Genomic DNA, 21,742 nt, shown 5'->3' with positions numbered 1-21,742 from the left:
ATCATGTAGGCAGTTTGTCTAAATAAGTTGAAGTTAGAGATATTGAGGTAGAAGTATAAAACTTCAGCATCACTGATTTATAAACAATATTTAAAGCCAATAGGACTTGAAATTACCACAGATGAAAGTACGTGTAGAAAGTAGAAGGGGTTACAGGATCAAATCCCAAAACAGACCATTTAGGAGCGGATCAGAGGAGAAGCAGCTGGCAAAAAGGGAAATAACTGGAGAAGTAGAAAGAAAACCATTAGAGCGAGATGTATGGAAACCAGAAGAAGGAAGTATTTCAACATCACAGTGTGTCTCATGGTTCAGGTGCAACCAAGAGGCCACATGAAGCGATGTGCGATGTTGGAAGAAGTGATGTTGGACTTAGCCTCTGGATGCCTCAGTGGCCATGACAAGAGCATGTTCCTTTGGAAGAGGAGGGAGTGAAACCTGACCAGAATGACAGCACAAGGTGCTGAAACAGATTGTTACCCCAGACAATTCTTTCAAGATGTGTTTCTGTGAAGAGAATGGAAAAATGGGGCAGTAGCTGGAGGTAGGGGAGGGGGAGGTTGGGTTTTCAAAATACGTTGTGGCAAAAAAGGCAAACAATATAGCTTGTCTATTAATGGAGGAATGATTAAATTATTAGATTTTCAGTGGCACACTACTGTGTGTGCATATATGCGGATGTATATTCTTTTGTATATATAGAATATTATCATGATAACAATTTTTAAAAATAAGTAAATTTGTCAGTCGTCCATACTGATCACAGACTAAGCACAGATGTCTATGTCCTCTTCCTGCTGAATACCATTTAAAGATAATAGTATGGGAATAGAAACATTAGATGGCAATAACAATGAGAAAGGAAAGGAGAAGAGAGGCCAATGAGTTTCACTGTAAAATCTCAAAGAGGTTCTAGACTGGGGGACAGGAGTGGAAAACAGGACATAAAATGGGGAATCAGTAAAGCAGTTTCCATCAAACAGTCTTTTCCTTGCCCATTCCTGCTTGCAGAAAGAAAGCCCAATGGCCAGATGTTTATGCCTCAACCAAAAAAATAGTCTGTCTCTTAAAAGTTAATTTTTTATGTGTCTAGGATGAATTGGAGCTTATTTTGTGGGTATTAGCACTCCAGAGTGAGGTCATCTTCGTTTTGGCATTTGGGGAGCATTTTGAGTAATAGACTACTCAGGCGTCAAGCCCAGTGCACATGCACAGAAATCCCTCCCTAGTCTCCATTGCCTCATTTTTTTTTTTAATTAAGAGATAAAGACATAAACCAGTTATTTGCAGGAAATCTACAGATAAAGTCAAATATGTACAAAGAAACTTTTGAATAATAAAAACCCTCCTTTTAAAAAATTCTTTTAGTGTCTTCAAAGATATTCAAAAACATATTGCATCCCTATAAAAATGCATTCATTTTTTTAAAAAGTCCTGACCAGGGTGTGGCGGAGGCCAGAGGCCTCTGGTCCCAGACTTGTTCACAAGGAGTCTGGCTTGCACCACCTATCAAGGAAACCCCATCCTCATCGATGGCTCATTCCCCCTCCACTTCCCCACTCAGGAGTCACTGTGCGGTGCCTGTTCCCAGGGGCACGTGGCCCGGTGTTGCGGGACCGGGCACAGGCCCAGAGGCTGAGCAGGGGCAGGGGCAGGACCAGGACCACTGATGCCAAAACAGCCATGTGGCTGACAGGGTCTTGGTGCTCTGGCCTAGTATCAAGCCTGAGCCTCTGAGGTGGGAGAGCCAAGTTGGGGACATTGGACTACCAGAGACCTCCTGGCCCCATATAACATCAGTTGGTGAGAGCTCTCCTATACATCTCCATCTCAGCACTAAGACCCAGCTCTACCCAACGTCCAGCAATCTCCAGTGCTGGACATCCCATGCCAAACAACTACCAAGACAAGAACACAACCCCACCCATTAGCAGAGAGGCTGCCTAAAATCATACTAACTTCACAGACACCCCAAAACACACCACCAGATGCAGACCTGCCCACCAGAAAGACAAGATCCAGCCCCACCCACCAGAACACAGGCATCAGTCCTCTCCACTAGGAAGCCTACACAAGGCACCGAACCAACCTTACCCATTGGGAGAGACACCAAAAAAAAAAGCGGGAACTATGAACCTGCAGCCTGTGAAAAGGAGACCCCAAACACAGTAAGTTAAGCAAAATGAGAAGACAGAGAAATACACAGCAGAGGAAGGAGCAAGGTAAAAACCCACCAGACCAAAGAAATGAAGAGGAAATAGGCAGTCTACCTGAAAATGAATTCAGAGTAATGATAGTAAAGATGATCCAAAATCTTAGAAATAGAATGGAGAAAATACAAGAAACGTTTAACAAGGACCTAGAAGAACTAAAGAGCAAACAAACAATGATGAACAACACAATAAATGAGATTAAAAGTTCTCTAGAAGGAATCAATAGCAGAATAACTGAGGCAGAGGAATGGATAAGTGACCTGGAAGGTAAAATAGTGGAAATAACTACCACAGAGCAGAATAAAGAATGAAAACAATTAAGGACAGTCCCAGAGACCTCTGGGACAACATTAAATGTACCAACATTCAAATTATAGGGGTCCCAGAAGAAGAAGAGAAAAAGAAAGGGTCTGAGAAAATATTTGAAGACATTGTAGTTAAAAACTTCCCTAACATGCGTAAAGAAATAGTCACTCAAGTCCAGGAAGCACAGAGAGTCCCATACAGGATAAATCCAAGGAGAAACATGCCAAGACACATACTAATCAGACTATCAAAAATTACAAAGAAAAAATATTAAAAGCAGCAAGGGGGCTTCCCTGCTGGCGCAGTGGTTTAGAGTCCGCCTGCCGACGCAGGGGACGCGGGTTCGTGCCCCGGTCCGGGAAGATCCCACATGCCACGGAGCGGCTGGGCCTATAAGCCATGGCCACTGAGCCTGCGCATCCGGAGCCTGTGCTTAGCAACGGGAGAGGCCACAACAGTGAGAAGCCTGTGTACTGCAAAAAAAAAAAAAAAAAAAAAAAAAAGCAAGGGAAAAGCAACAAATAACATACAAGGGAATCCCCATAACGTTAACAGCTGATCTTTCAGCAGAAACTCTGCAAGTCAGAAGGGTGTGGCAGGACATATTTAAGGTGATGAAAGGGAAAAACCTACAGCCAAGATTACTGTACCCAGCAGGATCTCATTCAGACTCGACAGAGAAATTAAAACACTTACAGACAAGCAAAAGCTAAGAGAATTCAGCACCACCAAACCAGCTTTACAACAAATGCTAAAAGAACTTCTCTAGGCAGGAAACACAAGAGAAGGAAAAGACCTACAAAAACAAACCCAAAACAATTAAGAAAATGGTAATAGGGACATACATATTGATAATTACCTTAAATGTAAATGGCTTAAATGTTCCAACCAGATAGACTGGCTGAATGGATACAAAAACAAGACCCGTATATATGCTTTCTACAAGAGACCCACTTCAGACCTAGGGACTCATACAGAATGTATGTGAGGGGATGAAAAAGGTATTCCATGCCAATGGAAATCAGAAGAAAACTGGGACTTCCCTGGTGGCGCAGTGGTTGAGAGTCCACCTGCCGATGCAGGGGACACGGGTTCGTGACCCAGTCCGGGAGGATACCACATGCTGCGGAGCGGCTGGGCCTGTGAGCCACGGCCGCAGAGGCTGCGTGTCCGGAGCCTGTGCTCCACAACAGGAGAGGCCACAACAGTGAGAGGCCCACATACCGCAACAACAACAACAAAAAAGCTGGAGTAACAATTCTCATATCAGACAAAATAGACTTTAAAATAAAGACTGTTACAAGATACAAAGAAGGACACTACATAATGATCAAGGGATCAATCCAAGAAGAAGATATAACAATTGTAAATATTTATGCACCCAACATAGGAGCACCTCAATACATAAGGCAAATGCTAATAGCCATAAAAGAGGAAATGACAGTAACACAGTCATAATAGGGTACTTAACACCCCACTTTCACCAATGGACAGATCATCCAAAATGAAAATAAATAAGGAAACACAAGCTTTAAATGACACATTAAACAAAATGGATTTAATTGATATTTTTAGGACATTCCATCCAAAAGCAACAGAATACACTTTCTTCTCAAGTGCTCATGGAACATTTTTCATGATAGATCACATCTTGGGTCACAAGTCAAGCCTTGGTAAATTTAAGAAAATTGAAATCACATCAAGTATCTCTTCTGACCACAACGCTATGAGACTAGATATCAATTACAGGGAAAAAAAACCCTGTAAAAAATACAAACAAATGGAGGCAAAACCATATGCTACTAAATAACCAAGAGATCACTGAAGAAATCAAAGAGGAAATCAAAAAATACCTAGAAACAAATGACAGTGGAAACACAATTACCCAAAACCTATGGTATGCAGCAAAAGCAGTTCTAAGAGGGAAGTTTATAGCAATACAATCCTACCTCAAGAAACAAGAAATATCTCAAATAAACAACCTAACTATACATCTAAAGCAATTAGAAAAGAAGAACAACAACAACAAAAAAAGAAAACCCCGAAGTTAACCAAAGGAAAGAAATCGTAAAGGTCAGATCAGAAATAAATGAAAAAGAAATGAAGGAAACAATAGCAAAGATCAATAAAACTAAAAGCTGGTTCTTTGAGAATATAAACAAAATTGATAAATCCCTAGCCAGACACATCAAGAAAAAAAGGGAGAAGACTCTAATCAACAGAATTAGAAATGAAAAAGAAGTAACAACTGACACTGCAGAAATACAAATGATCATGAGAGATTACTGCAAGCAGCTATATGCCAATAAAATGAACAACCTGGAAGAAATGGACAAATTCTTAGAAGCAGAACCTTCCAAGACTGAACCAGGAAGAAATAGAAAATATAAGCAGACCAATCACAAGCACTGAAATTGAAACTGTGATTTAAAATCTTCCAACAAACAAAAGCCCAGGACCAGATGACTTCACAGGCGAATTCTATCAAACATTTAGAGAAGAGCTAACACCTATCCTTCTCAAACTCTTCCAAAATATAGCAGAGGGAGGAACACTCTCAAACTCATTCTACGAGGCCACCATCACCCTGCAGACAGAGATGTCACAGACAGAGATGTCACAAAGGAAGAAAACTACAGGCCAATATCACTGATGAATATAGGTGCAAAAATCCTCAACAAAATACTAGCAAACAGAATCCAACAGCACATTGAAAGGATCATACACCATGATCAAGTGGATTTTATCCCAGGAATGCAAGGATTCTTCAATATACGCAAATCAATAAATGTGATACACCATAAAAACCAACTGAAGGAGGAAAACCATGTGATAATCTCAATAGATGCAGAAAAGCTTTCGACAAAATTCAACACCCATTTATGATAAAATCCCTCCAGAAAGGAGGCATCGAGGGAACTTACGTGAACATGATAATGGCCATATATGACAAACCCACAGCCAACATTGTTCTCAATGGTGAAAAACTGAAACCATCTCCTCTAAAATCAAGCACAAGACAAGGTTGTCCACTCACACCACTATTATTCAACATAGTTTTGGAAGCTTTAGCCACAGCAATCAGAGAAGGAAAAGAAATAAACGGAATCCAAATCGGAAAAGAAGAAGTAAAGCTGTCACTGTTTGCAGATGACATGATACTATACACAGAGAATCCTAAAGATGCTACCAGAAAACTATTAGCGCTAATCAATGAATTTGGTAAAGTAGCAGGATACAAAATTAATGCACAGAAATCTCTTGCATTCCTGTACACTAATGATGAAAAATTCGAAAGAGAAATTGAGGAAACACTCCCATTTACTATTGAAATAAAAAGAATAAAGTATCTAGGAATAAACCTACCTAAGGAGACAAAAGACCTGTATGCAGAAAACTATAAGACACTGATGAAAGAAATTAAAGATGATACAAACAAATGGAGAGATATACCATTTTCTTGGATTGGAAGACTCAACATTGTGAAAATGACTATACTACCCAAAGCAATCTACAGATTCAGTGCAATCTCTATCAAGCTACCAATGGCATTTTTCACAGAACTAGAACAAAAAATTTCACAATTTGTATGGAAACACAAAAGACCCCAAACAGCCAAAGCAATCGTGAGAAAGAAAAATGGAGCTGGAGGAATCAGGCTCCCTGACTTCAGGCTATATTACAGAGCTACAGTAATCAAAACAGTATGGTACTGGCACAAAAACAGAAATATAGATCAGTGGAACAGGATACCAAGCCCAGAGATTAACCCACGCACATATGGTCACCTTATCTTTCATAAAGGAGGCAAGAATATACAGTGGAGAAAAGACATCCTCTTCAATAAGTGGTGCTTGGAAAACTGGACAGCTACATGTAAAAATGAAATTAGAACACTCCCTAACACCATACACCAAAATAAACTCAAAATGGATTAAAGACCTAGTGTAAGGCCAGACACTATCAAACTCTTAGAGGAAAACATAGGCAGAACACTCTATGACATAAATCACAGCAAGATCCTTTTTGACCTACCCTGTAGAGAAATGGAAATAAAAACAAAAATAAACAAATGGGACCTAATGAAGCTTAAAAGCTTTTGCACAGCAAAGGAAACCATAAAGAAGATGAAAAGACAGCCCTCAGAATGGGAGAAAATATTTGCAAATGAAGCAACTGACAAAGGATTATTCTCCAAATATACAAGCAGCTCATGCAGTTCAATATCAAAAAAACAAACAACCCAATCCAAAAATGGGCAGAAGACCTAAATAGACATTTCTCCAAAGAACATATACAGATTGCCAACAAACAAGTGAAAGGATGCTCAACATCACTAATCATTAGAGAAATGCAAATCAAAACTACAATGAGGTATCACCTCACACCAGTCAGAATGGCCATCATCAAAAAATCTGCAAACAATAAATGCTGGAGAGGGTGTGGAGAAAAGGGAACCCTCTTGTGCTGTTGGTGGGAATGTAAATTAATACAGCCACTATGGAGAACAGTATGGAGGTTCCTTAAAAAACTAAAAATAGAACTACCATGTGACCCAGCAATCCCACTACTGGGCATATACCCTGAGAAGACCATAATTCAAAAAGTGTCACGTACCACAACGTTCATTGCAGCTCTATTTACAATAGCCAGGACAGGGAAGCAACCTAAGTGTCCATCGAGAGATGAATGGGTAAAGAAGATGTGGCACATATAGACAATGGAATATTCCTCAGCCATAAAAAGAAACGAAATTGTGCTATTTTTAGTGAGGTGGATGGACCTAGATTCTGTCATACAGAGTGAAGTAAGTTAGAAAGAGAAAAAGAAATACCATATGCTAACACATATATATGGAATCTAAAAAAAAATGGTTCTGATGATCCTAGGGGCAGGACAGGAATAAAGACGCAGACTTAGAGAATGGACTTGAGGACACGGGGCGGGGGAAGTGTAAACTGGGACGAAGTGAGAGAGTAGGATTGACATATGTACATTACCAAATGTAAAATAGACAGCTAGTGGGAAGCAGCGACATAGCACAGGGAGATCAGCTCGGTGCTTTGTGACCACCTAGAGGGGTGGGAGGGAGATGCAAGAGCGGGGGATATGGGGATATATGTATACATATAGCTGATTTCCTTTGTTATACAGCAGAAAGTAAGACACCATTGTAAAGCAATTATACTCCAGTAAAGATGTTTTTTATAAAAAATGTCCTGAGGGCTTCCCTGGTGGCACAGTGGTTGAGAATCTGCCTGCTGGTGCAGGGGACGTGGGTTCGTGCCCCAGTCCGGGAGGATCCCACATGCCACGGAGCAGCTGGGCCCGTGGGCCATGGCTGCTGGGCCTGCGCGTCCAGGGCCTGTGCTCCGCGGCAGGAGAGGCCACAGCAGTGAGAGGGCCGCATACCACCAAAAAAATAAAATTAATAAAAAGAAAAAGTCCTGGAAGCTTCAGAAAAAAGAACACATTAGAGAATAAGGCAGCCCGTTGGAATTAAAATGCAATTTTTGAAATAAATTTTAAAATTTAGTAGATGATTGTGCAGATGAAATTGAAGAAAAATCTCTCACCGTTTATAACAAGGGTTGGCAAACTTTTTTATGAAGAACCAGGTAGTAAATATTCTCAGCTTTGCAAGCCATTCGGTCTCTGTCAAAATCATTCTCTCTGACTTTGTAGCACGGAGGCAGATGGGCGTAGCCATGTTCCAGTATAATTTCATGAATACTGAAGTTTGATTTTTACTTAACTTTTACCCATCGTAACATAGTACTATTCTTTTGGGGTTTTTTTCAACCATTTATATATAAAAACCATGATTAATTAGATTGTGGACCACACAGAAGTAGGTAGTGCGCTGGAGTTTGTCCAAGAGGCCATAGTTTATTGACCCCAATGTTGATGAAAATACAGATGGTATGTAGGAACAGCGTGCTAAATTGTGGAATGAACTTAAGCACGTAAGCGAAGAAAGTCTGTTTCGTTTCCATGTTGAGAAACTTCTTTGAGATTTTCAGCAGATATGACATTGGACTGCTGAGAATATGATACAAGAAAAAATAATTCATACCAGAATAACTGGCTCAACATTTGAACGGTACTTACACAGTCATCATAAGGTAAATGCTGGTTACTGTTTTTTTTTAACTTTGAATCAATCTGCAGTCATAATATAGCAGATCAAATAGAGGTTGTAGGGCAGAATATGCACTGTTAAGCATGACAGTATAAAAATAATCCTATAGATGACAAAGGTGGGACTTGGAAGGGGATGAACAAGAGTTGAAAATGTAAGAAGGAAATTAACAGCCATAGAAAAAAATTAAAAGGAGCTTATTTGGGAAATCCTATATTTAAGTATATTAAGGCTACAAAGATAACTAATTAAGAGATAAAGTTAATAATACAAAGAACAAAGCAAGGAAAATGAAGGAGAAAGGTAGCATTGTGTGGGCTAATTCCTCATCTTTCTCATCGGGGTGTCCACAGGTAATTCTCTAAGTCTGATGAATTAAAGAGACTGAAAGAGGAACCATTAAGAGGTTGGCCCTGGAAATTGCAACTGGGGTTGGAGAAGGGAGGTATTTGAGTTAGACTGTGTATGTGTTCAACTTTGAAGAAATAATAGTTTCCAGTGAGAAGAGATGGAACTTGTATTTTTCACTATAAGCTCTTTTGTATAACTTTTTAAAAAAACATGTGCATGCTTTCCTTGATAGCAACAAGAAGGTTACAAATAGACAGTATGACTATAGAAGTATAAAAATGACCTAAATTGGTAAGCAAGTAAACGTGCATAATTTTTTGTTCAGAGGGAAATGTGGCCTTAAAAACACGTGCATGGACATGGATTCTGGAAGAATAGTTTATAAAGATAAAAGTAATTGTGTTAATGAGATAAATCCTGGTAAAATTTTCTTTAGTTGTATGAATAAGTTTTTTAAAAGAATATGTAAATATATAAGGAAATGTTTTTGCTTTTATCATATAATGCATCTTACCTCCATTTTATTCTCTTCCCTATTATATGTAAATAGTAAGATTTTCAAAGCTCTATCAGTCTTCGATTGTCACACTATTTTGTCCACCTGACCCATTTATCTGAACTGAAGTTTGCCCCTCTGTTAGTCAGCTTGAACTGCCATAACAAAAACCCATCAAACGGTGTAGCTCAAATAACAGAAATTTATTTTGTCACAGCTCTGGGGGCTGGAAGTTCAAGATCGGGGTCCCAGCATGCAGATTCTGGTGAGCGCTCTCTTCCTGGCTTGGAGACAGCCACCTTCTTGCTGTGTCCACATCCTGTGGAGAGAGATACAAAGAGCTCTCTGTTGTCTCTTGTTCTACAAGGACAGTAATCCTATGGGATCAGGACCCCACTTTATGACCTCATTTAACCTTAATTACTTCCATAAAATCTCTGCCTCCAAATATAGTAACATTGTATAGTAACATTGTATATAACAATGTATAGTAACATTGTATATAACAATGTATAGTAACATTGTATATACAATGTAACATTGTAGTAACATTGTAGTAGCATTGTATATATACATTGTATATACAATGTATAATAACATTGTATAATAACATTGTATAGTAATACCCTAGCGTGGGTATTTTGGGGGACACAAACACTTAGTCCATAACAGCCCCCACTGAATTAAGTTGTCATGTGGCTCAGTTGAATATACAGACAAATTATTTTGCCACCGAGAAGTCGTGGACCTGGAGAATGACTATCCTTTATGTAGGCTTGAATTTTAAAGCCAATTAACACTAGTATTAGAAGCTTTACATAGACTGGCCGATTCTAGAGTTTTTAGGCTCTCCAATCCCAAGGCCCCATCCTGTCCCTGCTAAATACAGTTGCAGCAGCATTTTCTTAGTGCTTTTGTTTTCTCCTGAGTCCCAATAGCATGGTACCCTCAGTTTCCCTAGGACCCGTCGGCCCTCTCTTTTTCTGTAAAATCATCCAAAGTGAACACTCAGCCTTTTGATTATTTTATTTGATCTTCACAACAACTTTGTAAGATGGGGAGAGATGTTTTTATTCACATTTTATTGGTCATGTGGTTGAGAGGCAGAGATGAGCATTGCCCCACTGTACAGTGTAAAATATGTGCCTCCTTCCATAATAAGGAGAATGGAAAGAGCCCTGGACTAGAGGTCTCATGACTGGGGCTGATCCCAGATCTAAGCTTGGCATACCCAGCTTATGACAAAGGCAGAGTTGTTTTTGATCAGATTTACCTTCATTGTCAGTCACAGAAGTCTAGCATTGAGAACCTCAGTAAGATAAGTCACATCTTTTTTTCCCTACATCCGTCAAGCCAAAGTGATATCATGATCCACGTTTTTCCCCTGTGTCCATCAGGCCAGAGTGATAGCATGGAGTAAGCATGGAGTTTGAGTTCACTAGCAGTGTGCCCTTGGATGAGTTACTTTACCCCTCTAAGCCTGTTTCTCTATAAACTGAAAATAATAACTACTTTGTAGATTGTTGGGAGGATTGTAGATTGTTGGGAAGGTTAAAGACAATTTATCTCAAGTACTTAAAACAATTCTTCCCATATGCTGTTACAGAAATGTACCTAATATTATGTCTAGAATGGCATTAATCCTCCCCTGCCACATTCCGAAGGCTGATTTGCTCCAACTTCACCAGGCCTGTTCTCCTAGCAATTTCAGGGGAGCAAGAAGAATGTCCAAGCACGGAGGGCCTCTGGACCTGGCCCATCATCACCTCTGCCTTGTTATTTTTTTTTTTTTTTACTTTTTATTTTATATTGGAGTATATCCGATTAACAATGTTGTGATAGTTTCAGGTGCACAGCAAAGCAACTCAGCCATATGTATACATGTGTCCAGACTCCCCTCCCATCCAGGCTGCCACGTAATACCGAGCAGAGTTCCCTGTGCTCTACAGTAGGTCCTTGTTGGTTATCCTTTTTAAATATAGCAGTGTTTACATCTGCCTTGTTCTTTTGATCAAAGCAAGCCACAAGCTCCTTTCTCTCCCTCCTCTAGACTCAAGAGATGGAGAAATAGATGCTACCTTGTGACCTAATGACCTGAGGTCATATTGCAAAGGGTCATTTATTTTTTTTTTCTTTTTTTTTGCACTGAGGACATTTTTGTCATCAATCTACCACACTGTTGTTCCAAAGGAATTTTTGTAAACATATGAAATGATGATCAACAACCAATTTTCTCGTTCCTGTTTGCTTTCAGTTTTGCTTTTGTTCATTCAGCATTCACGCAGGGGTACGTGCTCTGAGTGTACATGTGCCTTGGCGCCTCGCAGGCATAGCATCTCCCCTGTAGGGTGTGCTTATCTGGGTGGATGAGTGATGGGTTTTCCCACTGTACCATGAGCAGGCACAGAGTACAGTGTGATCCTGTCCCTTCGTGTTCCACTTGACAGGTGCCACAATCTGGGCTGATAAGAAAGGCAGGCCTTGGGAACCAGAGCCATCTGGGATGCCAGAGGCATCTTGTTTCCTCTTGACTGCCAGCGCATGTCTGTTTATTCCCTCCATGAGGTTTATTGTTAGAAGCCCTGATACCCAGTAGCGCACATTTGGGATGCAGCAGATCCTAACCAGCATTCCATGCGAGCATCTGCTTCACAGCTTGTAAGTGGTAGAGTCCACACATCTAGATGTGCACCTTTATAAATAGTTAGGTGCCTGGGGGATCTGGGCCATATCTTTGGTGTGGAATTAGGACACTTTGTGCCTGACTGTCCTGGAGACAAGAAAGAGCTGACTCCGAGTCCGAGAAAAACCACTGGCACGACCTATTGTTGGAAGACATGAGGTGATATTTGTGTAGTTGCAGCAAAGCCGGCCTGAATAAGGAGGACCATTGCCTTGTGTCTCCTAATTTGGTATCTTTGTTCTTCCATCTTTTTTTCTTTCCTTTTTCTACATGTTCTCACTCTCTCCCCGCTCCTATACCTACCTTTTCCACTAGTGCCTTTTCATCCTTCTCCTTTCCTATCAGCTATTTTTCTTCAGGTCTTAGCTCAGTACACCTAACACCATCTCACAATGCCTGTAACTCAGCTCAAGTCAGCTGGACTCCGAGGACTGTCTGTGTTCACTGCACTATTGCTTCCCCAAATCAGGCTTGGGAATCCAGCAGGAGAGTGTACTGATGCCATTCAAGGGATGTGAAGGTAACTCCTGAGCACATCTATGTGGCAGGCACTTTTAAGCATTTAGATAAACTACTTCTAATCCTTCTACCAAGGACAAGATAGGAATTGTTTCCAGCATATTGAGGAGCATGTTTAGAAAGGTTTAGTGACCTTCCCAAGGTCACAGTGCTAGTGAACTCCAGAGCCAGCCTTCAGTCCAGGTCTGCAAGATTCCAAATGCCAAGTTCTTTCATTATATCACTCTTCATGTCATTCAAAAAAGAAAAAAAGTGAGGATCAGAGATGTGAGCTATCTTGCTAAGAATTATAGTGTTGGAAAGTCGCTGCATTTTTGGCTCAATATGAGAGAAATCTAATTGGAGGAAAGCCTGTTTTACTCCCAACCTGTGAATGTCAAAAGCACAGCTGGGACTTGAACCAGTTTTCTGACACTCAAGGCTATAGGAGCCGTGATATATGATGGACAGACCGTTGTTTCATTCCTTCAGCAAATTATTGTTGCTATGTGCCAGGCATTGTTCTAAAGTGTGGGATTCTTCGTGAAATAAAAAAGATCCTTGCCCTTGTGGAGGTTGCAAGCCAGTGGAAAGAAACAGATAATAAACAAAAGACAAAATAAGTTAGCTCTGTAGTGTGTTAGAGGATACTTACAATGGAGAAGGAAGCAGTGGAACAAGGTAATTAATGAGTGTTGGAAGCCTGAGGGAAGAATGTTGCATTTTTAATTAGGGAGATTAAGATAGGACTTATTGAAAAGGTAGTATTTGAACAAAGGCTGGAAGGAAGTGAGGGAATTAGCTGTGTGGGTATCTGGGAGAAGACCATTTCAGGCAAAACGAGGAGCGGATATAGTTGGCATTTGTGAGCAACAGCAAGAAGGCTGGTATAGTGGGAGCACATGTAGTAAGGAAAGAGTAGTAGTAAAGGTGGCATCAAAGATACTACGTGCTCAGATTGCTTAAGGCTGTGTTAAACGTTTTTTGGGGGTTTTTTGCTGTACGCGGGCCTCTCACTGTTGTGGCCTCTCCCGTTGCAGAGCACAGGCTCCGGATGCGCAGGCTCAGCAGCCATGGCTCACGGGCCCAGCCGCTCCGCGGCATGTGGGATCTTCCCGGACCAGGGCACGAACCCGTGTCCCCTGCATCGGCAGGCGGACTCTCAACCACTGCGCCACCAGGGAAGCCCTAGAAGACAGTTTTGAGAGGAAGAACAGGAGCTCATTTTTGGACAAATTGAAATAGAAAAGTTTCCTAGGTTTGCAGATGGAACTGTGAAGTGATCAGTTGTATATTTGATTCTTTACTCTGGGGAGGCAACAGAGAGAGACATACAATTAAAAGACGTGATCCCACGGACAGCACCAGTGTGATGTGTGGACTGGAAATCAGTGCAGTGGGTAGTGAGATTTGTCTTGAATTGCTCCAGAAGTAGGACTCAAAAATCAGTGAGAAAGATGATGGAAGTCTGACTTTGGCTTTGACACAAAGGACCATTTTAAACTACTAACGCTTATAGCGATGGAATAATGGTGTGTTTTGCAGGATGCATTTTCTAATGCTGTAAATTTTCAGGGAGGGTCTTGAATCTAGATCATCATTTTCTCAGATCTAGATCTAAATTTCTTTAGATCTTGTGCAGCTTCAAAAAAAAAGAGAAAAGAAAAATGTAGTCATTATTTTCAGTTAAGGGATTGACATTTGCTTTTTATGTATTCAAGTAAAGTTGTTTACACACACACACCCTTGATACATCCATCATGGCCCAGGTTTACTAGTCACCATTTTATTGATAGATGTCTTAAAGTGGATTGGACTCTTGCCTTGGGTTTAAACTTGAACATACTGACTATTTAGATTCCTTCACACTTTCAGTTTCTGTGATTCTGAGCATTTAGGAAGGAAAAAAGCCATCAAAAATTCAATATGGACAAATTAAGGGAAAACAATTATGTCAAGCCAGATGTCTTTTTTTCCTTTAATGACACCACCATGATGATGCCTTAAAACAGTGGTTCTCAAACTTTTAATCCCAGGACCCTGTTACAGTCTTTAAAGTTATTGAGGACCTCAGAGACCTTTTCTTTACATGGGTGGGGCAGATATGGGAGAATAACCAAGTACCCTGTTTAATGAGGATCTCAAATGATGAATTGAAACCTGCAAAATTGAGGTTCACAGAAATCTACCTTCAGGATAAGAGAGCTGTAGCTTGACAGAAATTCATTTAAAGAAAACACAAAGTTTTAGAACTTGCCCCTAAGTCCTGTATAGTCAATGATGATATGACTCAGTAATAATGAAGGTTTAGGCTTAATAACACATTTCATTCATCATATTTAAGACCCTGCCTTTTGAAGGAAATATTAACAAGCTACAATGCCCTGTGGAGGAGACTGGAAAGTCAAAGATCTAAAACAGTTGCTGTATGGAAAACAATTGAAGAAACTAATCAGTGCCACACTGTATACTTGGAAAAATTACTGAAGTTGCTTAGCCACTACTGCTACCTAGAGGTGTCATACTGCTCAGAAGAGATCAGCATCACCAATTAGGAAGCATAAAGTGATCCCAGTGATATTAAAGCAGTGGTCAAAGTTAGAAAATGTGAATGAAATGAATCTTTCATTCATCCAAGAGGAAGGGTGTTCAGCTTTTTCCTGGAAACTTTCTAGCAGTGAGATATCCTCTCTTGGGAAGACAAGAGGTTTAAGAGTGTCATTCATCATAAGATATTTTGGTTTGAACCCAAAAGTGACCAGGCGGATGTTATAAACTACCCTGGGGATAGAATACAATAGAAGAGATACCTTTTAAAATTTGTCTAACCAGTTTTCCCATGAAAGAGTTCAGGTCGCAGAAGAGGGCATTATTAGTACTTAAGAATTATTTAATTAAATGCCAAGTATTCTGTGAACTAGCTCATCCTTCTTGATAATTAGAGGCCCTTTTTTTTGGTAAATGAGCATAAAAGCTGCTAAAATATACATTAATAGGTTATTGTGTGTGTGTGTGTGTGTGTGTGTGTGTGTGTGTGTGTTCCTCTCCCCTCTCCCCTCTCTTCCCTCCTTTTTCCAATCTTGAGTAAGATGACACAATAGAAGCCAATAAAAAGAAGACCTAGAACTAAAGAAAAAACATTGCAAGATGGTAAGAGAAGGAAGAAGCATTTTTAGAGTTTGCAAATGCTTGCTTATAATGAGATGCTGCAAGTATGTTTACCACTTCCTGATATTTGGCCATAAAGCTTGCTTTGTCCTGCTAGTGGAAATAAACAACAGTCTTTGCTTTCTCTATTTTTTCGCAATCAACCACTGGGCTTCATGTAAGCTTAGCTCCTTAAGAGTTTGTACAGCTACTGGGGACTTAAAATTTCAGCATTCTCTTATAAATCAAAACACAGTAATTTAAAAGAGAATTTATATTGCAAAACAAATAAGGGATAATTGAATTACAAGATAAAATTTAACTTTAAAAGCACTTTGTAATATTGATATGTTCTTTCAATATCAGACTTCTTTAAAACATTTTTTATTACTTAGCAGAAATGCTTCAGGTTTACCTTAAAGAACTTAAAACTTGAGAACTCTTTCCAGTTAAATACAAATCAGAAGTTACTGTAAAATGTAGCTGAAATTATTGAATAAGGGTAAATTAAAGTAGGAATTACTTGCAAAATAAAGCAATTTGCAAACAACTTTTCCCTCAGGAATGTAATGTGTCTTTTGCATGAAGTGAGGTCTCTGTAAAACAGAAAGTGTATATGTCAATGCTACTCCCTCACTCCCCAGCTTACCCTTCCCCCTCCCTGTGTCCTCAAGTCCATTCTCTATGTCTGTGTCTTTATTCCTGTCCTGCCCCTATACACTACCAAATGTAAAACAGATAGCTAGTGGGAAGCAGCCTCATAGCACAGGGAGATCAGCTCAGTGCTTTGTGACCACCTAGAGGGAGGTGGGATAGGGAGGTGGGATAGGGAGGGTGGGAGGGAGATGCAAGAAGGAGGAGATATGGGGATATATGTATACATATAGCTGATTCACTTTGTTTTACAGCAGCAACTGACACACCATTGTAAAGCAATTATACTCCAATAAAGATGCTAAAAGAAAAAAAAAAAAAACCAGAACGTGAAGGCATCTGACATACACATTCAGATTGTCTATAGAAAGGCCAGGACCAATTCAGAAAGAAAATGCCTAGAATTCCGCATGGTGTTACAATGCATGGGGAAGGTAACGAACTGCCTCCGGCCTCTTTCAGGGGCAGCAGAACAAGCCAAAAGTGTCTCCAGGGATGGAAATCCAGAGAATGATGTAGCAGGCCTGAGTGTAGAGAAAGAAACGGGGCAAGTGCTTTTTCTGATGTTTGCCTTGGGCAAGATTTTTTTTTATTATTTTCTACTGAATATGAAATACTATCTCTTTGCTTTACAAACTGTTATTTCGGTTTAGGCTCCTTCTGTGGGGGAGAAATAAAATGCAGCACATCCGAGAAAATTACCTAACGTTGGGTGCGGAGAGAGGCATGAGTGTTGGGTGGCAGAGGAAAGGAGGAGAGTTGAAGTAACACTATGGAGCTACGAAGACTGGACAACTCTGCACCTCCCAGCGGGACAATGTGATAAAGAGATTGATGTGCGTTTAACACGTGCTTGTTCCAAATGGCCCGTGGAAATCAGAAATCAGGTTATGTTTCTGCTTTGTACATAGGTTCATTTGTGCCATGTTTTAGATTCCACGGATAAGTGATAGCATACGGTAGGTGTCTCTCTCTTGCTGACTTCCTTCACTTAGTATGATCATCTCTGGTTGCTGCAAATGGCGTTATTTAGTTCTTTCTTTATGGCTGACTGAGTCACTTTGCTGCACAGCAGAGATTGGCACACCATTGTAGATCAACTCTACTTCGATTAAAAAACGAAAAAGAAAAGAGCCTGGTTATGGCATTCACCCCCCAAGCCTGGTTGCTGTTGGGGTTGGGGGCATCGTGACAGAAGGGAGAGGAGCACAGGTTGACCAGGGCTGCTAGGCGAGCAGCTGAGGCGGAACAAACAAAAGTCTGCTCTGAGAATAGAGAATCTCGGCAGCGCGCAGAGGCAGCTGAAGTCCACGATGGCTCTTCACAAGTTAGTGTGTATGGCTGAGTAATAGTCCCCTGTATACATGGGCCGCATCTTCTTTATCCATCGTCTGTCGATGGACGCTCAGGTGGCTTCCTCAGGTAGTGAGGTGGGTGGACCCAGAGACTGTCATACGGAGTGGGGTAAGTCAGAAAGAACAACACATACCGTAGGCTAACGCATATGTATGGAATCTAAAAAAAGAAAACATGGTTCTGAAGAACCTAGGGGCAGGACAGGAATAAAGACGCAGACGTAGAGAACAGACTTGAGGATGCGGGGAGGGGGAAGGGGAAGCCGGGACGAAATGAGAGAGTGGTATGTACATACATACACTACCGAATGTAAAATAGATGGCTAGTGGGAAGCAGCCGCATAGCACAGGGAGATCAGCTCGGTGCTTTGTGACCACCTAGAGGGGTGGGATAGGGAGGGTGGGAGGGAGGGAGACGCAAGAGGGAGGGGATATGGGGTGTATGTATATGTATGGCTGATTCACTTTGTTATACAGCAGAAACTAACACACCATTGTAAAGCAATTATACTGCAATAAAGATGTTAAGAAAATAATTATTCAGATAAAAAAAGTTAATGTGTAGCAAACTAATAACAAGTTCATATTAGAGCCAAAGCTAAGAATCAGTTGATAAATGGGGCCGATACATGTATCACTATCTGAGTAAGAGACAGACAGGGCTTATTAATGGTAGGAATCTATCCCTCCCCACTGTATTTGTTATGCCTATTTACATGGAGGCAGATCCCCGCAGGTTCGTGTGGTCTTAAAAATCTGTACCTGAAGCTTTGTGTTTATTGCTGTCCAAGCATGTAACACCAGATTACTGCTGAGTAAGAGTATATTGTGAAGGCAAAGCAAAGCAACACCTGGATTGTTAGCCTCAGAACACCTGGATTTATAATCAAAGGAAATTTATAACACGAGAGTACATGGTAAGCTGGTGAGGATGTATTCTGAGTTGACTTGCTGTGTTTGGATTAATCTCCCCCGAATCTCCAGTTGATGAGACTTGTCTTGGAGCTGAGGATGTTCCATTTCCTAGGAAATGAGCAAGTTAAAGAATGACCTCCCAGGAAGTTTGGTAAATTGAGGTATAAGCAATTTATCTTCTTGCCTTTCCCTTCCTAATTTACAGCCTTCTGTGACTGGTTTATAGGAGTTTTCAAAAGATGTGATTAGCTTTACTTGCGAGAAACTTGCAAGGGGTTTCAGGGCAATGATGTGTCAGCTAAGAACTCATTCAGCTAATCTGAAGGAAAATTTTTAGAGCAGGAAGGAGGCAGATTCAGAGGTGCTGACTTGTGAAACATGGTGGGAAGTGCATTCCTAGCTAAAAGAGCTGAAACTGGTTTCCTAATCATGCGAGGGAAAAGTGATGACTAGCAAAAGGGAAAAAGCTAAACAACAACAAAGCATGCACTCATTTGCACCATCCATGCCAGAGGCCCTTCTTTCTCATCAAAATTAGGAAAGCAATTGATATGGTTGTATGCAGTGATTAGAGGGAAGATGGCTGGCAGTCTGTGACTAGAGTATGCAGAGTGGAAGGGAGAGACGGGCAGGTTTGATCAGGAGCCACGTGAGCAGCACACAGTCGGGGTAGAGCAGCGAGGGCTAGACTTGAAATTCGCTGCTGATTAAAAGTAAGGCAGGTCTGTGAGCTCAGACTCAGTGAGAATGGTTTCATTTCATTAATTTCTTCGCTTGTTCATTGTGGCTCTGTAGAGCATCTGTTAAATGCAAGGCACTCCGGGGAGCACAGTCATAACTATTGTATCCTCACTGAGTGTTCCAGTCACTAGGGTTGCAAAACAAATTACCCCAACACTTAATGGTGGAAGACAACTATACATGTTGCTAGTGGATTATGTGTGTCTCTGCATCATGGCGTCTGGAAGTCTGAGCTGGAAGATTTGAATCCTGGTAGCTGGAATCATCTAAAGCTTGGTTACTCATTTGTCTGACAGTTGATAGGGTTGGTGGTAGCTGTCAGCTGACACTTTAAGCTGGGGGATTGGCCAAAACTCCTCTACCTGGTCTCTTCATGTGGTCAGAGCTTCCTCACAATATAGTGGCCAGGTTCTGAAGGTGAGTGCCAGAGAGGGCGAGCCAGGCAGAAGCTCTGTCTCTTTTCTGATGTAGCCTCAGAAGTCATAGATAGCATCAATTCTGCTGTACTCCATTGGCCAGGCCCTCCATGAACCCTGTCAAAATTCAAACAGAGACAACATCAACCCCAAATATCGGTGGAGGAATGAAAGTCACAATCAGTGAAAAGGAGATATGTATGTGTGTATGTATGTATCTGTGCATATATAAAATCATCTTTGGAAAAATACAATCTGCCACTCCTGAGAGTGAAAGAAAAAAAAATACCACCGCACAAAGTAAAAAATGATATTTTATTTGTAATTATTTTATAAGTGATGGCCCAAAGAATCATACAATTCAAAATATACTAATAAAAAATAACACCTGAACACTGTTTTCTAGACTTGAATCACCTGCATTTCACTTCCACTATTTTTACTATTACCATCTGTATTATTGTTTCCTTAATTTTTCTTGAAATGGACCCATTTTATTGAAGTATAGTTGATGTACAATATTGTAAGTTATAGGTGTACAGTATAGCGAGACACGATTTTTAAAGCTTACACTCCATTTATAGTTATTATAAAACATTGGCTGTATTCCAGTTTTGTACAGTATATTCTTGTAGCTTATTTTATACCTATTAGTTTGTACCTCGTAGTCCCCTCCTCCTATCATGCCCCTCCCCTCTTCCGTCTCCCCACTGGTAACCACTAGTCTGTTCTGTATATCTGCAAGTCTGCTTCTTTGTTGTTATAGTCACTAGTTTGTTGTATTTTTTAGATTCCACATGTAAGTGATATCATACAGTATATGTCTTTCTCTGACTTATTTCACTTAGCATAACGCCCTCAAAGTCTATCCATGTTGCTGCAAATGGCAAAATTTCGTTCTTTTTTATGGATGAGTAGTATTTCATTATATATATATATATATACACACACCACATCTTCTTTATCGATTCATCTATTGATGGACATTTAAGTTGCTTCTGTATCTTGGCAGTTGTAAATAATGACCCAGGTTTTTATTAACTCAAATTTGTTTTAAAAGCAATCTAGGTATTACTACAGAAAATAGAATGTATTTTTGCCATAATTTATTTGTCATAAAATAAAGGTAACCTTAAATATAAAAAAAGTAAAACACAGCAGTTATTATATGCTAGATGAAAATTCTGCTTTCCAATGACAGTTCCGAGGCTGAAGGAAGCCCTCTCTTTGTCAAAGATCATGTTAGCAGGTGTTAGAAAGATGTTACATCACACATACAAAATCAAGGCTCTCCCCTTCACATAATCTGAGAGATTGAAAGAGAAGTGAAAGAGAATGATCCCTAGTGAGGTCAGTGATATTTAAGGCCAGGTCTGTGTACTGTCCAACATCCTTTAGAGAACTACTTGTATTGAAATCCTGATCCAGAATGATAAAGATTATAGCTAGGTAAGCTTTCACTTAGCCTCAGCCCAGTCCCTGGGATCTATGAGGCAGACCAGCGTCTAGCACAGTTGATGCTTGTTGATGTTGTTGTTGATGAATGAATGTATTTCTAACCTGCCATTGGTCAAAGGCTGGGTCCTTTGCACCTCTGTGTTCCGTTTTGTTTCATAAGCCTCCCTGAAAGATCCAGTGAGCAATAAATGACTCTGGCTAGTTGGCTTCTACATGAAGTCTAGCTACACTCATTATCTTATTACCATTACCCACGTGCTGGTGGAATTGACTTTTTCCTTACCTACTGTGCATAACTAATTCCTAGACTTTACAGGGCCACCCTAAATCCAGAGCTCTCAGGAGTTATTCGTATGTAGGTATCTAA

The 21,742-nt window shown here is 40.4% G+C and overlaps 1 protein-coding gene across 2 annotated transcripts in view; it reads left to right on the top strand.

Moving 5' to 3' along the window:
* Positions 1–21,742, top strand: part of SAMD12 (sterile alpha motif domain containing 12) — a 404,613-nt gene that overhangs the window by 160,324 nt on the left and 222,547 nt on the right. The window lies entirely within an intron of this gene.

Source organism: Lagenorhynchus albirostris, chromosome 17, assembly GCF_949774975.1.
Source record: "Lagenorhynchus albirostris chromosome 17, mLagAlb1.1, whole genome shotgun sequence".
Lineage (NCBI taxonomy): Eukaryota > Metazoa > Chordata > Mammalia > Artiodactyla > Delphinidae > Lagenorhynchus > Lagenorhynchus albirostris.
Note: the sequence above shows the minus strand (reverse complement) of the source record. Positions and strands in the feature narration are given on the sequence as shown.